The 12,593-nt window shown below is 39.6% G+C and overlaps 1 protein-coding gene across 34 annotated transcripts in view; it reads right to left on the bottom strand.

Annotated features, from left to right (window-relative positions):
• The window catches only part of JAKMIP3 (Janus kinase and microtubule interacting protein 3), a 91,129-nt gene extending 79,554 nt beyond the window's left edge, over positions 1–11,575 (bottom strand). For 33 of the 34 annotated variants that reach the window (XM_052799434.1, XM_052799435.1, XM_052799443.1 and 30 more), the window contains exons 1-2: positions 11,390–11,575; positions 11,065–11,170 (exon numbers count right to left, since the gene is read on the bottom strand). The gene's annotated coding sequence lies outside the window, so the exon portion shown is untranslated. The remainder of the gene's footprint in view (positions 1–11,064; positions 11,171–11,389) is intronic. The other variant, XM_052799438.1, reaches the window with a different exon arrangement.
• Positions 11,576–12,593: the final 1,018 nt, after the last annotated feature.

Raw genomic sequence — 12,593 nt, 5'->3', positions numbered from 1 at the left:
GTACCAGACTACAATCACATCCCTGCCCTGTGCTTTCTCTTTTCATAGTCTCTCTTTTTTTTTTTTTTAAATAGATGGGCAGTAACTTTGCTGCAGATCAGTAAATTATATTTACAGTAAGATTTCAAAGGGCCATAGGCAAAAGGCAATATCTGAAGCACACAGCTACTGTGATGAACTTTGCTGATTGAAGAATTTCTATGATGGATTTATTTCTCAATCATTTCAGTCAAAATATTAAGATAAAAAAATTGCCATGATGATGTAAAAAATGAAACTAAAATGTTTTAGAATTACATTTGAATTTTTAGAATTGCTTACTTTTAATTAAACACAAGAGTTTAAAAGCCCTATTGTAAAACATTTTTCTTCCAAAAAGAATGCATTTGTGTCAAGTGATAAGTTTGCATTCTATCTGGGAGGAGCTTAAAGGGAGAAAGAAGTTTCCCAAGAAGGAAAAACATTTCTGAGATGTTTCAGTTGGGCTAGCGCATGAACTAAGCCAACAGTTTTCACTGTCGTCTGTTAGTATAGGCTATCCCTCTATGGAAAAACAAAATCTCCAAGGAATCTAGACAAAAATCCGACCTGATCCCAGAAAGTCTGCAAGGCCAGCTGGACCCCAGAGCTGCAGCTGACACAGAGCAGCAGAGGCATAGGCACACCCTCACAGGAATGATGCCATCCTCCTCCTCCGTGGCAGTAGCTTGTATCTGAGGAGCTCAAGGTTAGGAGCAAATCCACAAAGCACAGAACAATATATGTGCAATTTGCATTTCATTTCTTTAAAAAAGGAACACAAAAAACCCAACAGTGGCCTAAACCCCAGGCAGGATGAGGAATGGATCTCTTCCTGCTCTCACCTAGTCAGCTCCAGCTGAGGGGGTTGGAAAAGGAGTTTGGAGAAAAAAGCTGCTTACTCAACCAGGAAGCAGGGTGGGTTTTTTTCCCGCTATTGGCAAAGAGAAGAGACCTGTAAATTTTGTTCTTCTTTGTCCTTTATCATCTCTGATGACTTAGCAGCAAATGCTAAAAATAAATTTTCATGCTTCATCTTCAAAGTAGATGTGGTACAATGTTTAAAAAAAACCCCAAACCTATATCCCAGAGAGAATATTACAAATATTTCAGAATCCAAAATAAACTTTATGAAGAGGTGCTGTAAGCCTCCCAAATGTGATACTTTACATACAGCTTTGGCTCTATAAGCTCCTTTCTAGTCCTCTTCTCATGAATGAGACAGCAATTAAGATAGTCACATATTTCTGAAAAGCTGTCTAACACAAAGCGCTTACAATTTACTGCACAAAGCCATTTTTGGAAAACCATGAGCTAAAACTCTTATGAGTTGTAGAAGAAACGAAGCAATATTCTAATGTCCAGGGGCAAATCTGTGCCATTCAGGTTTTCACTTCCTTCATATTTCCAATGTTTAATACAGGCTTTATAGACACACAGTAAGCAGGACACAATCAAAATCCAGCAACTGGTTTGAACTTCCATATGAAAACACAACAGTAATGAAATAAATACTTTTTTTGTAACAAGTAACTACTACTAATCCCACCTGCATGACTGATGGCCTAAATTTAGGCGTAGTAAAACTGATTTTGGCTGTAAATAATATCTCAAAATTTTGACTCAAGGTGAGTCAAGCTAGTGCTTGGAATCCAAAACTCCAGGGAAACTTGAGGGACCTAAGCTTGCACTTATATTACTTTCAGTAGTTGAGTCACATTCATATGAAATAAGCATGCATGAAATGATGTTCATAATCATAACCCTGAGCTAGCAAACCAAAGCTAAGTTTTATGAAATGTCACTGATAAACAAAAGTTGCCTTTTTTTAAAATAGCATCCAAGGTTCTGCACGCCATCAGCTATTGCTCCTGAAGTTCTCACCTTGGGAAGGGGTCTGTTGCCTGTTTTCCATGTGAGGAAACGTCTCCATTTACATCAGTGAATGTAACTGATGTGTATGTCTAGGTCCTTTGAGCAAAATAGTAATTATTGCTCTTAATGAGATAAAACATTTCAGGTCCTTAGTGTTGATCATAGCGGGAAAAAAAATCTTTGTGAGAAAAAATTAGTTTCACTTTTGTACAGTTTGACTTCCTTTTTCCTAAAGAGTTTATACTCTTGTATACTATGTACCTATGTGTGCATGTATGCGTATATATAAAAATATATATTAAAATAATTGTTTATTGGTATGGCATTACTTAATCACAGCAATCTGAAACATACAGGTCATATCCAGTACTAAACACCTTAGCATACTATCCAAGCATTAAAGATTATTTTTACAAGAAGCTCAAAGGGCAAAATCTTCCCAGGTACACCATGCCTTGAGGCTATGCCTCGAGGCTACTTCTACATTTCTTTCTGTGCCTAGAAGTGGGTTCTGATCCACAATTTTAAATATCCAGTTGCTTTGTTAAAAATTAACTCTTTAATTAATTAGTTACGTGCTCAGCCCACGCAGCTAGAAGAGCAGCGTTGGATGGCCGCAGCACCAAGGCAAGCTTGAGACAGTAAAACTGTCAGAATCAGATCAGTCAATGGCTCATCCTGCCAGTAACAGTGTTAAACCTGCAATGCAGGTGCATGCTCAGCAGCACAGCAGCATGCTTTGTGCTGCAAGTCACTAACAGCAAGAGGCCATAAACAAGAGGTGAAAGCCCGTTGCTGAACAGCTGCTCAGCAGCTTCAGTGCAAAGTTGGTCAGCAAGTTCGTACCACTGCTGAAAAAAGGCAAAGCCCAGCACCGGGGGCGGCTGGAGTTACCTGCTTGGGAGTACACAAGAGACGGCCATTTCGGCATATGCTTACATAGGCTGGGTTATTCCAGAAAGTGCTATGGAAAACGCCTGCCCCACCTCTAGAACTGTTCCATCCATACGTCACACAATGTGCCAGGAGCTGAGAGTACAGACACGGGGACTGCAGCACAGGGGTTAAAATTATGATAAACAGACAGAAGATACTTCCAATGCTCTTAAATCACACCCAGAGTTACTACATACATTCCTAGAAACAGAAGTATTTAAAGAAGTGATAAAGAGATAATGGATGCTAAGGGAAATTAAAAGATAGGTGTTAAGCCTGAGGGTTGGCTGGAGGTAGGAGCAATGTATTTCACAGTTTCCAGGACAGTTTTTATTAGTAACTGAATTACCTGGTTTAATTTAGTGCTGGTATACGGTAACACCCTCAAACTCTGTTCTAAAGGTGCATCTGTTGTTTAAACAAATTCTTGCATCTTTTGCCTCCCATCTTTCACTCATGATTTGGAGATTTACGTGTACATCTATTTCTACGTAGACATTCCTTCTCAGTAGGTACATCTACTCCTGAGCTGACTAACACTACTTGATACCACTGTTTGTTGATTGACATAGAAATATAAGCAGAAGAAAAATATTCATGCCTGTTAATATTCTTCAGCGTCAAATGCAGTTGTTGAGTGACTTATTTTTAAACGACAGTAACAAAGTTTTTAGCAAAGCACCTATTTTTCTTTAGTTTCACATGTTTATTCATAACACTGAGTTAATAAGCAACTTTTTCCCCCTCACCTAACTGTTATGCTCTTACAGTAAAATACATCCAATCATTTCTGACAGCATCAGGGAGAGGGAAAGCAGTTACTATGTTGAGATGGACAACTAAACTGGGCCTGTTACTGATGCCCAGCCCCTTGCCAACACCAATAAATAGACCAATGCCTATGAATAAGCGCCTTGCTTGTTGGGAGCCGTTTCAGATTTTCCAAAAGCATGCAGTGCTGGTTTAAGTCTGCTCCTGTTGAGTATCTTGTCTCTCCAGCCTCTAGCTTTAGCTGATGGAAGAAATTTCTTACACCTTTTTCTTCCACATGAACTCTGTACACACAGAAAATGCCCAACTTATCTAGGAAAGGGAATGCATCTCGGGCCATGAAGATCATTTGCTCTCCACTCCTGATGTTCCTCATGAGAGGTTGCTAGAGATACTAGAGAGCAAATACAAACCATGCTGTAAGGCCAGCCCCTGCCCCCAAGGCCTACTTTATTTCCTTGCCATACACGCTTCTCTCTAGTGCCAGATATAAATGGTCATAATGAAGTGAAAACAGAAAAAAGTTTAACACCTATAGTTTCCTTCTCCCTAGCAAAATCCAGACTTTGCATTGAGATTACAGACTCTCAGCTTTCCTAGGCTGTCAATGGAATAGGCTGTACCCGAAGAAGACATCAGCCCAGCACAAACTACCTGCACCCGCATTGACCGGTGCACCTGGTATGGCATTATCTCATTCTGCCACCCCCAACGCGCTCCTGGGGCTTTCACACAGTAAAGCGGCATTCACAGCATAGACCATTAATAGAAAGGCAATGGGGATTCCCCAACCTCAGCTTAGGTTTTGGAAGGAAAAAAAAAAAAAATCCTCACACTGTATTTCTCATAAGGGTATGTATTTTGCAAGTAAAGCAGGGGAAAAAAAAGTTTTAACGCCAAGAGCTTTTCTCCAAATTTTTACAAGTCCTTTACCAAGCCTCACATTACACAGCAGCAGAGCTCACTCCGGCTGCCTACAGGTGTTCTGAGGGTTTTATTCATCTTCCTGCTCTCCTGCGGGTTTGGATGTGCCATCTCTGTCAATACCAAATTGATTTTGGCCATCTACTGCAATCCTGCTGGTTACCAGGCACTTCTGAAGAAAGTTATTTCTCACACTTCTCTATTTCAGATTTTCCCTTTGAACAAAGAAAATAATAATAATACTAAAAAAACCCAACCAAAAATTCACCTTAACAAACTTTGAGGGAAAAAGAGCATAGTTGCGTTTTTCTGCTCCTGCTCTTGATGATGAGTCTGACACTCAAACTCAGTTACTCTCCCCATCCTCTGTGCTGTCTGCTTTGCCTGCCTCGGCCAGTGCAGACATCCTTACCCACCACTTACTTCATGCAGGACAACACCAGGAGCATATCAAGCATTCCTCTCCTTTCCATTCCTCTTCAAATCTGTGATCTATCCCATTTTCTGGGTTGCTTGCTTCTTCACCATGTTTTTGCTTAATTTGTGATTATAAAACTTTACTAGGCCAAAACCATAAGCCAGCTTTAAGTGACACACAGATTTTTTATTAAGAGGGGAAGAGGAAAAAAAAAACCAAACCCAAACAAACCACCAAACCCCAAACTAAGAAAGCAACAAAATTACTTCTGCTTAGAAAGAGTTACCTGGCAGAACTCCCTCAGACACCCCTGCCAGGCTCTGCCTAAAACCAGGTCAGCACTTCTCAGCCTGCTGGGCTAATTGACAGTGTAATGAGGGACACCTGTGAGAAAACAACTAGTTTTTTAACTCCTGCAAAGCTTGTATGTATCCTAAGGGAAGTAAAACATAATGACATTTCCCTTCCACTACAAGCTTGCAAACCAGCAAAGTCCAAAGCTTTGGCAGTGATGGTTTTTGTCCTATAAATCACATAAACTGGTATCAACAATATGGGGAATTGGAATTTCCACATGTGCAAATCCAGGAACCAGCCACGTGTTCAGGAAAGCTTGGGAAAAGTACAGAAAACTAAACCGAAATACCTCCCTTTGTTTCAAACACTTGTTTTGATTTTTCTCTAACTGCTGCTGAATGTTGCCATCTGTGATCTCAGGTGACAAAAATCAGCCTTTACTACGCTTTTTAAAGTGAACTGTCTTTCTCAATGCCTAACCCATGGTTATTTGAGCTGTTCAACAATGAATACCAAATGAATTTACAGTCTATATTATGGAGCAGGAAAAAAATAAGCTGGGAGGTGAAAAAGACAGAAGCAGAATAGCCCAGTGTCTGACAGGGTAGTAAGTGCAGCTAGCCTCTCCCTGCCACCTTCACAACCTCTGTGGGCAAACCCAAACAGCACCTGATAATGCCTTGCATAAAATACTGAGAAAAAAGAAGACACAAGTAAAAGGTGAAAGTGTCAAACCGTATAATTAATCCTTCCGCAAGCAACATAAATAATATATCATTCACCCTGGCGTGACAAGACTGCCTTAGCCCTCCAGGTCCAGAACCTGCAGGCACCCACTGGAGCGCAGGGAAGTCTCCCAGCAGCGCTCTGAGTTATGGCCATTGTGAGCCAACATCTTTGTGGAAATAGCAGATGTTTGTTTACAAAAACAAAATCCATAGTGCTTCCTTCAAGGACAACTGGTAAAATAGATAGCTTATGCAGTAAAAAGTTGTGATCCACCAGTAAAGTAAATTTTTAAGTAGCCATTCGAAACACTAAAAATCCTGAAAGTGCTTTGATTGGAGAGAAAAGCCTTTTAACAATGGCAAGCATTATCTGAGATAAAATGGATTAATATTGACCATTAAGTCAGTGTATTTTCCATTTACTTATTATTACTACAGATCAAGCTAATAAATTTTCCTTTAAGACCCTTTGCATTTTTACTTTACTAACTTCATGCAAATATTTCCTTTGTCTGTAGCTTCCTCTGACTTTGCTTTGAATGCAAACTAGAGATCTTCAAACTTCCAGTGATCATCACACAAGTCACAGCAGCAAGACCTGACTCACTCTCACATAACATTTACTGTCAGCAAGCTTCAACGTGCTCAGTGTATTACCCCCATTTTCCAGACAGGGAAAGGCTTTGTGGAAAGTGGGTGGAAGAGCTGAGCAATAAGTGCAGTCGCCTGCGCTCCCGGCACCTACGTGTTCGCAGCCACGTACTCCGCGTTCTGAACCATACATATAATTGGCCTTCCCATCCAACATTTCCCAAGGGATACTGTCAGGACAATCCAGCGTTACCTAGCATGCAAGAAGTAATTATGATATCAGACAATAATGAAATAATGCATTGTGATTAATCATTTTATTTTGCTAACAACACAAGCAACATGTAAAGATAAAAATGCCAACAAGCATCTCATAAATCACTATGGATATTTACTGCTATGCACCAAATACTCAGTACTTGCTAGCTCCTGTCTTTGAACCAGGGCAGAATTCAGATATCCCATTGCGGTACACAAACCTCTGCAATTCTCCAAAGTGACAAAGGCTGTGGGTATAACTTACTGTCTACTTCAACATACAAACATGACCACATCAACTACATTTAGGGAATGTTTTTTTCCTATTTATGTGAAAATCTGAAACTTAGCCTTTGAGGTAAAGAAAAATCTGTGCTTTGGATGGTTATATTAGATTTCTACTATGCCTTCAAGTTTCTCATTAATTTTCTTTGCCAATATTTCTTTTCAGATAGAGTAAGAAAATACCACATACAAGAATGAACCCTGTATCTATAAAAGGCCAACATTATGGAACATTTTGATGGAACTTCAAAATCTAGTGTTACCTGTGGTGTGAGCACAGTTACTGGTTGGAAAACGCCTTCTGATTTAGTTTTATCCAAAAGGAATCCAGATTGTGGATGCTGAGACCATACCATCATGCAAACCAAAGTGCAAATGGGTATCTTCAAGAGATTTGCTTTAAAAGCACTTACCTCATCCAAACTAAACACATTCTTATTATAAACCATGGCTCGAATTCATTTGTTATGGAGGCAGCTAGAAAAGTAGTCTAATATCAAATGATTCAAATCATTATTTCAGTATAGAATTAGTTAAAATCCAAAATGTAGCAAAAGCTTTACAGGAGGGCCATGGGAATATTAGTGTAAGAGTCCCACTAGAAGTTAGTGCAAATCAGTAAATCTTCAGACACTTTAGATATTTCACAAAGTTGTCCCTCCGGGCATATCCTGAGTCCCTGGAGTCAGTAAGATTTCTGACATTGGCTCGGTGGCATCGGAATCAGGCCTTTTGTGTGCAATTTCTTTTTAAATTAAACACGATTAATACAGTTTGTTTCAGATTTACATCCCAATAAAATATAGTATGTACCATCTGGAGTTCATTAATGCTGTCCTTTACCTACAGGATGTGCCAGGGGACGCATCTATTATGCAACTAAGGGTCATGCAAGACAAAACAGAGCAGTCAGCAAAAAGATGAGAAGTCTTTTTGGTATTAAAAACCCAAGTTGAATCAATTACATCTATACTGATTTTCAAAGGGTTGATATAGACGAATCAGTATTGCCACAGACTGATGGGCACTCTGAACAGCATCTGACACCACAGCAATCTTCCACAGCTAACAGTTTGCTCTGCAATCAATACCAAGCTACTTCCAGTGGAATAAATTCTGGCTATGAACTACGACAAAATCAGTCTCGTGCAATATCCAACATCATTTAGGCAGCAGCTTTCCAGACCAGATGCAGGTTTCAATTAGTCCTGGGACATCTCATCCCAGTTAGTCTGTGAAAGCTCAGGCGGCATTGTCCTCCTTCGAAACCCAGACCCGCAACCAGCTTCACCAAGCAGCCAGGCCTCCCAGCTGTGTTATGAAATGGCAACTGAGCCTGAAACCAACCACAGAACCCAGAAACATTAGTTAAAAGGATAGAAAATACACATTCTGCATCTTAAACTGACTCTTCTTTTCACCTGAGCTCCATGAAAAATAAGGTCCCTGTTTGTACACAACCTTGTCAAGGTCAAACGACCATGGCACCGGTGAAATAGCTTGAAAAAGCAGCACAACAGGTTATTTATTGGGCTTAAAGAAAGACAACACTCCACACCCTGCCGCTTGCGTGTGTGTTTGAGGAAACAAATTTTGTCCTCCAGACATTTTCTCAAGCCTTTCCGAACTATTTCTCCTCAGACACTGCCTCTGCTTTTATGGAGTACGAAAGGGAGGGTCATGCTGGAGGATATAGGAAGCTACATCGATGAAATTTATTGAACCTACATCTTGATTCTGTATCATCAGTGAATAGCAAATCCCTAGTCACGTGTTCCTGGAAATAACAATTTGTGGATTTGCATAGAACTGAAGAGTTTTTTAAAAACCTACAAGGATGTCATTCTCCATTAGAACAATTTCTACAGAACTATATTAAATTCCTGAGGTCTTTTGGGGTTTTAGGTCTATTTGACTACAGAGCACTTGGCTGTAAAGTGCCAAAGGAAAATCAAGGAATTACCTTTCTAGGTTAGATGCCTGGTAGAAATTGCTTAGTATTTTGCCACCAGTAATAGCCAACACTTGATGTTCTAGGGACAAGTAAGCTCCCCTTTTCCTTCACATGCAGATAAATGCTACTAGTCAGTTGTGGTCAAATAAAGATAGGATTACATGAATGATTTAATTTGGAACTCTGAAGTATTGGCTAATATTTGGCTGGTTTTACCATAACATATATTGGTACAAATGCTGTTACCTGTCTCAAAATTACTCAGTCCTGTTAGTGTCTCACAACCAGAGTAGTTGGATGGAATAGTTTTGTGTTCAAATCCTACATCCCAGTCAATTGGTTTGTGTAAAATTTTTAGAACCTTCTTTTTTTTTTTTATTTTTCCATTTAAACTGAAACTCTGCTGTGATTATACATGAAGAGCTACACTGCAGAAGGTGATAAACTTAGATGTTTTAAAGGAAAGTGTTAAAAAAGATCATTACTTACAGGCCTTCACTTGTTAACATTCATTTGCTGACACTATTTTGAATTTGAGCCATCCACAATAAAAGGTAATATTTTAGAGATGAATTTTGGAAAAAAAAAAAAAAGCAAAGCAAGGTTTTATTCTTCATATAAATTGACAGTGCACTTGGAAACTTTCTGAAACTTTACCAAGTAGGAGGTGTTGACAACTGTCACTTTCAGAGCGTATAATAAGGGAAAGATTTATAGGCACACGGTTCCATAAATATATTCAAGACTAGTATTTTTCAAGACAACCAATGGGCCTTAAGTACATTCTTAAAAGTCATCTTAAAATGGGGTGCTATTTCTTCCATCAGGGCCTAGTGACAAACGCAACTTCCTCTAGTCAAGGCGTTCTTGTATCCTCATACCGGTGTCATTTGCCTTTTAATTCACCACTACAAAAGCTAAACCTTCTACCAGCCTCATATTTCCAGGTGAAGAACAAGCAGTTACTAGTCAGAAAGCTGACAAGAGCCAATACAAAACAGACAGAAAGTCCACTGCAAAAGTAAAGTGTTAAGACAGCCCCTACACCAAACTTTCCATTTCTGAGCATACTTTAAGCACCTACCATGTACTTAAACATACAGAGAAGAGCAGAAGCGTCGAATAGGTGGTAGGTTAGGAATGCTCTATGTCAGCTGAGAGCTGTGAGCCTAGACTGACAGCAGTGAATGTCTCCTGACAGTAAATTATTATTTTATACTACACACATTTCTCTGGAAGTACCATGATGTGAGAAATAACAGACAAAAGTCAATCTGACTCCAATGTATTTGTTTTCTAATTTCTGTCTGCATTTTAAACAGTGTCAGTAGAGGCGCAGCCACATCAACTGAAAGGAAAAGAAATCTTGATGAGAGAAATGACATTTAAAACCACCAAGGGAGCAAGCAGCTAGAAAAAAATGAACTTTCTTTTTTTAATCTAACAGGTTAAACAGCACAGAATAGGAAGCAGTTCTCAAGATACACAGTATATGTACTGGAGTTCAGAAAATAGGAAATGTCCAAATCAGTTACTCAGTGAGCACAGTAACCAGATTACTTTGTTACAGTAATTCATCATAACTTATATTACTCTGAAACACCAACATTTACAGCTGCAGTGGAGATTTATCAACAATTACAGGCCCTGACATTTCAACTCAATCACATATGACGGAGACTCTATGAAGATCCTGACGAATAAATGGAGCAGGAAGGTGCAGCCCGCTTAACCAATGAAAGGCAGAGACATTATCTTCGATGGGCTTGCTCGCATCCTAAAGCAAAGCGGTTGCAAATTGGAGCTATGTTTATTAACCACACCAAAGAGAAACTAGGTATTAAGGGGGAAAAAAAATCCCAAACAGAATGCAAAACAGGACATTTGAAAATGGATTATACAAAGCTTTTAGGTAGCAGATGATTCATGTGTAACATAGATATAGATATATATATATAGCACACATTATGTACATATTTATATATGCATAAACATGTATAGGAACTAACCTCACAGGCATGCTCCGTCATGATGCACACTGCTTGTCTGCTTTACCTGAGGATAGTACCATTCCTTGTATGCAGTGCACTTCATTTTAAAACCTGTAGGCTGTTCCTAGCAGACAGATTTAAAAGGATTTTTACGATTCACACTGCAAAAGGCTAAAAAAAAAAAAATCCATCCCTGCTGCACAAGATTATATTTTCCATCTCTATCCTCTGAATAGTGGAATCAGATAAGAAATGATTCATCAATCAGTCCAGGGAAGCATTTAGAGGACAGAGAAGAAAAAGAAAAAAAAAAAAAATCAACCATACAGTAAAATCTGCTCACCATGTACACACCCCCAAAGTGAAGAATCAGACCAGCCTAACTGAGGAGAAGCTAAAGATGAATTTCACAAGAAGGCTGCAGTTGCTGGGTGATGCACTGTAAATCCTGCTCCCTCCGGGGAGAATGAGCTCATTGCGAAGATCCAGCAGCCGCCCCTCAGCCATTGCAGTGTCACTGCAGCTTGCAGCTGAGTGCAGGCACGTCATCACACGAGCTCCCTGAAAACTGAAAGCCCTCCCTTTCAGAAATCTAAGTCAAGCATGCTGGTATAAAACCAGCTCACCTCCAACGCAGACTGAGGTCCCCTTGTACCTGGATGCTGCTAGAAGGACTTGCATTTTCAGCTTAATTATTAAGCCAAAGATTTGCATCCAGCACAGACTGAATCTGAACAGAACTCCACCTGAAGCAGGGGCTAAATTACTGAATAGGGCAGAGAAGATTTGAAGGATATTTGGATTTAAAAATAGCTAGCAGCCTTTGCACTCGCTCCTAGCAAAGGAGATGGAACCAAGTTATATGGAAAACCTTACATGTGTAAGTGCAGGGCCAGGCATTGGAGCTTATCTCTTATAGGGAGGTCATTACTGAATAACCCCATGCTCTGAAAGTATGTGGAAATGGTAATATGGTGGAAAAAAGGCAGGTGTCTTTACAAACTCCTGTAAGGTATGATTTGGGAATTAAAGCACTGCAGATATGAAAAGCATGTCTTTAACCCCTAGCTTGCTGTCTCTCACTACTTTTCATAACTGAAAAGCTATTAATTTTCAATATTCATACTCACTACACTGAAAATTCCCCTTTACAGCAGAACCGAATAACAAATACAGATAAAATGAATGTATTTGGTTACAAGATACTTATAACAGCCCCACACTGCAAAATTATTTAGAAATAAAGAGGATATGGGGCCTATTTATTTGTTTTTCGTATCTTCCTGACAGTGAAGACTGGGAACCATTCCCAGTGAATGTCAGTGAACTGCTGACAGGCATGACAGAGTGATCTGAGCACAGGACTGGAAAGCAGAAACCTACCCTGAAGCATGTTCTCAGTTTTTAGAAAGGAAGGTGTGGGGTTTTTTTCGCCTTAAACAATACCTAAATATCTGGAATGTTCCATTTAAAAAACTGGTTCTCCCTGAGTCCAAAGCCCCTGACTCTGTGCAGCACCTGAGTGCAAAGCCAAGAAACATGTGCGA

The sequence above is a fragment of the Harpia harpyja genome, chromosome 10, assembly GCF_026419915.1.
Source record: "Harpia harpyja isolate bHarHar1 chromosome 10, bHarHar1 primary haplotype, whole genome shotgun sequence".
Lineage (NCBI taxonomy): Eukaryota > Metazoa > Chordata > Aves > Accipitriformes > Accipitridae > Harpia > Harpia harpyja.
Note: the sequence above shows the minus strand (reverse complement) of the source record. Positions and strands in the feature narration are given on the sequence as shown.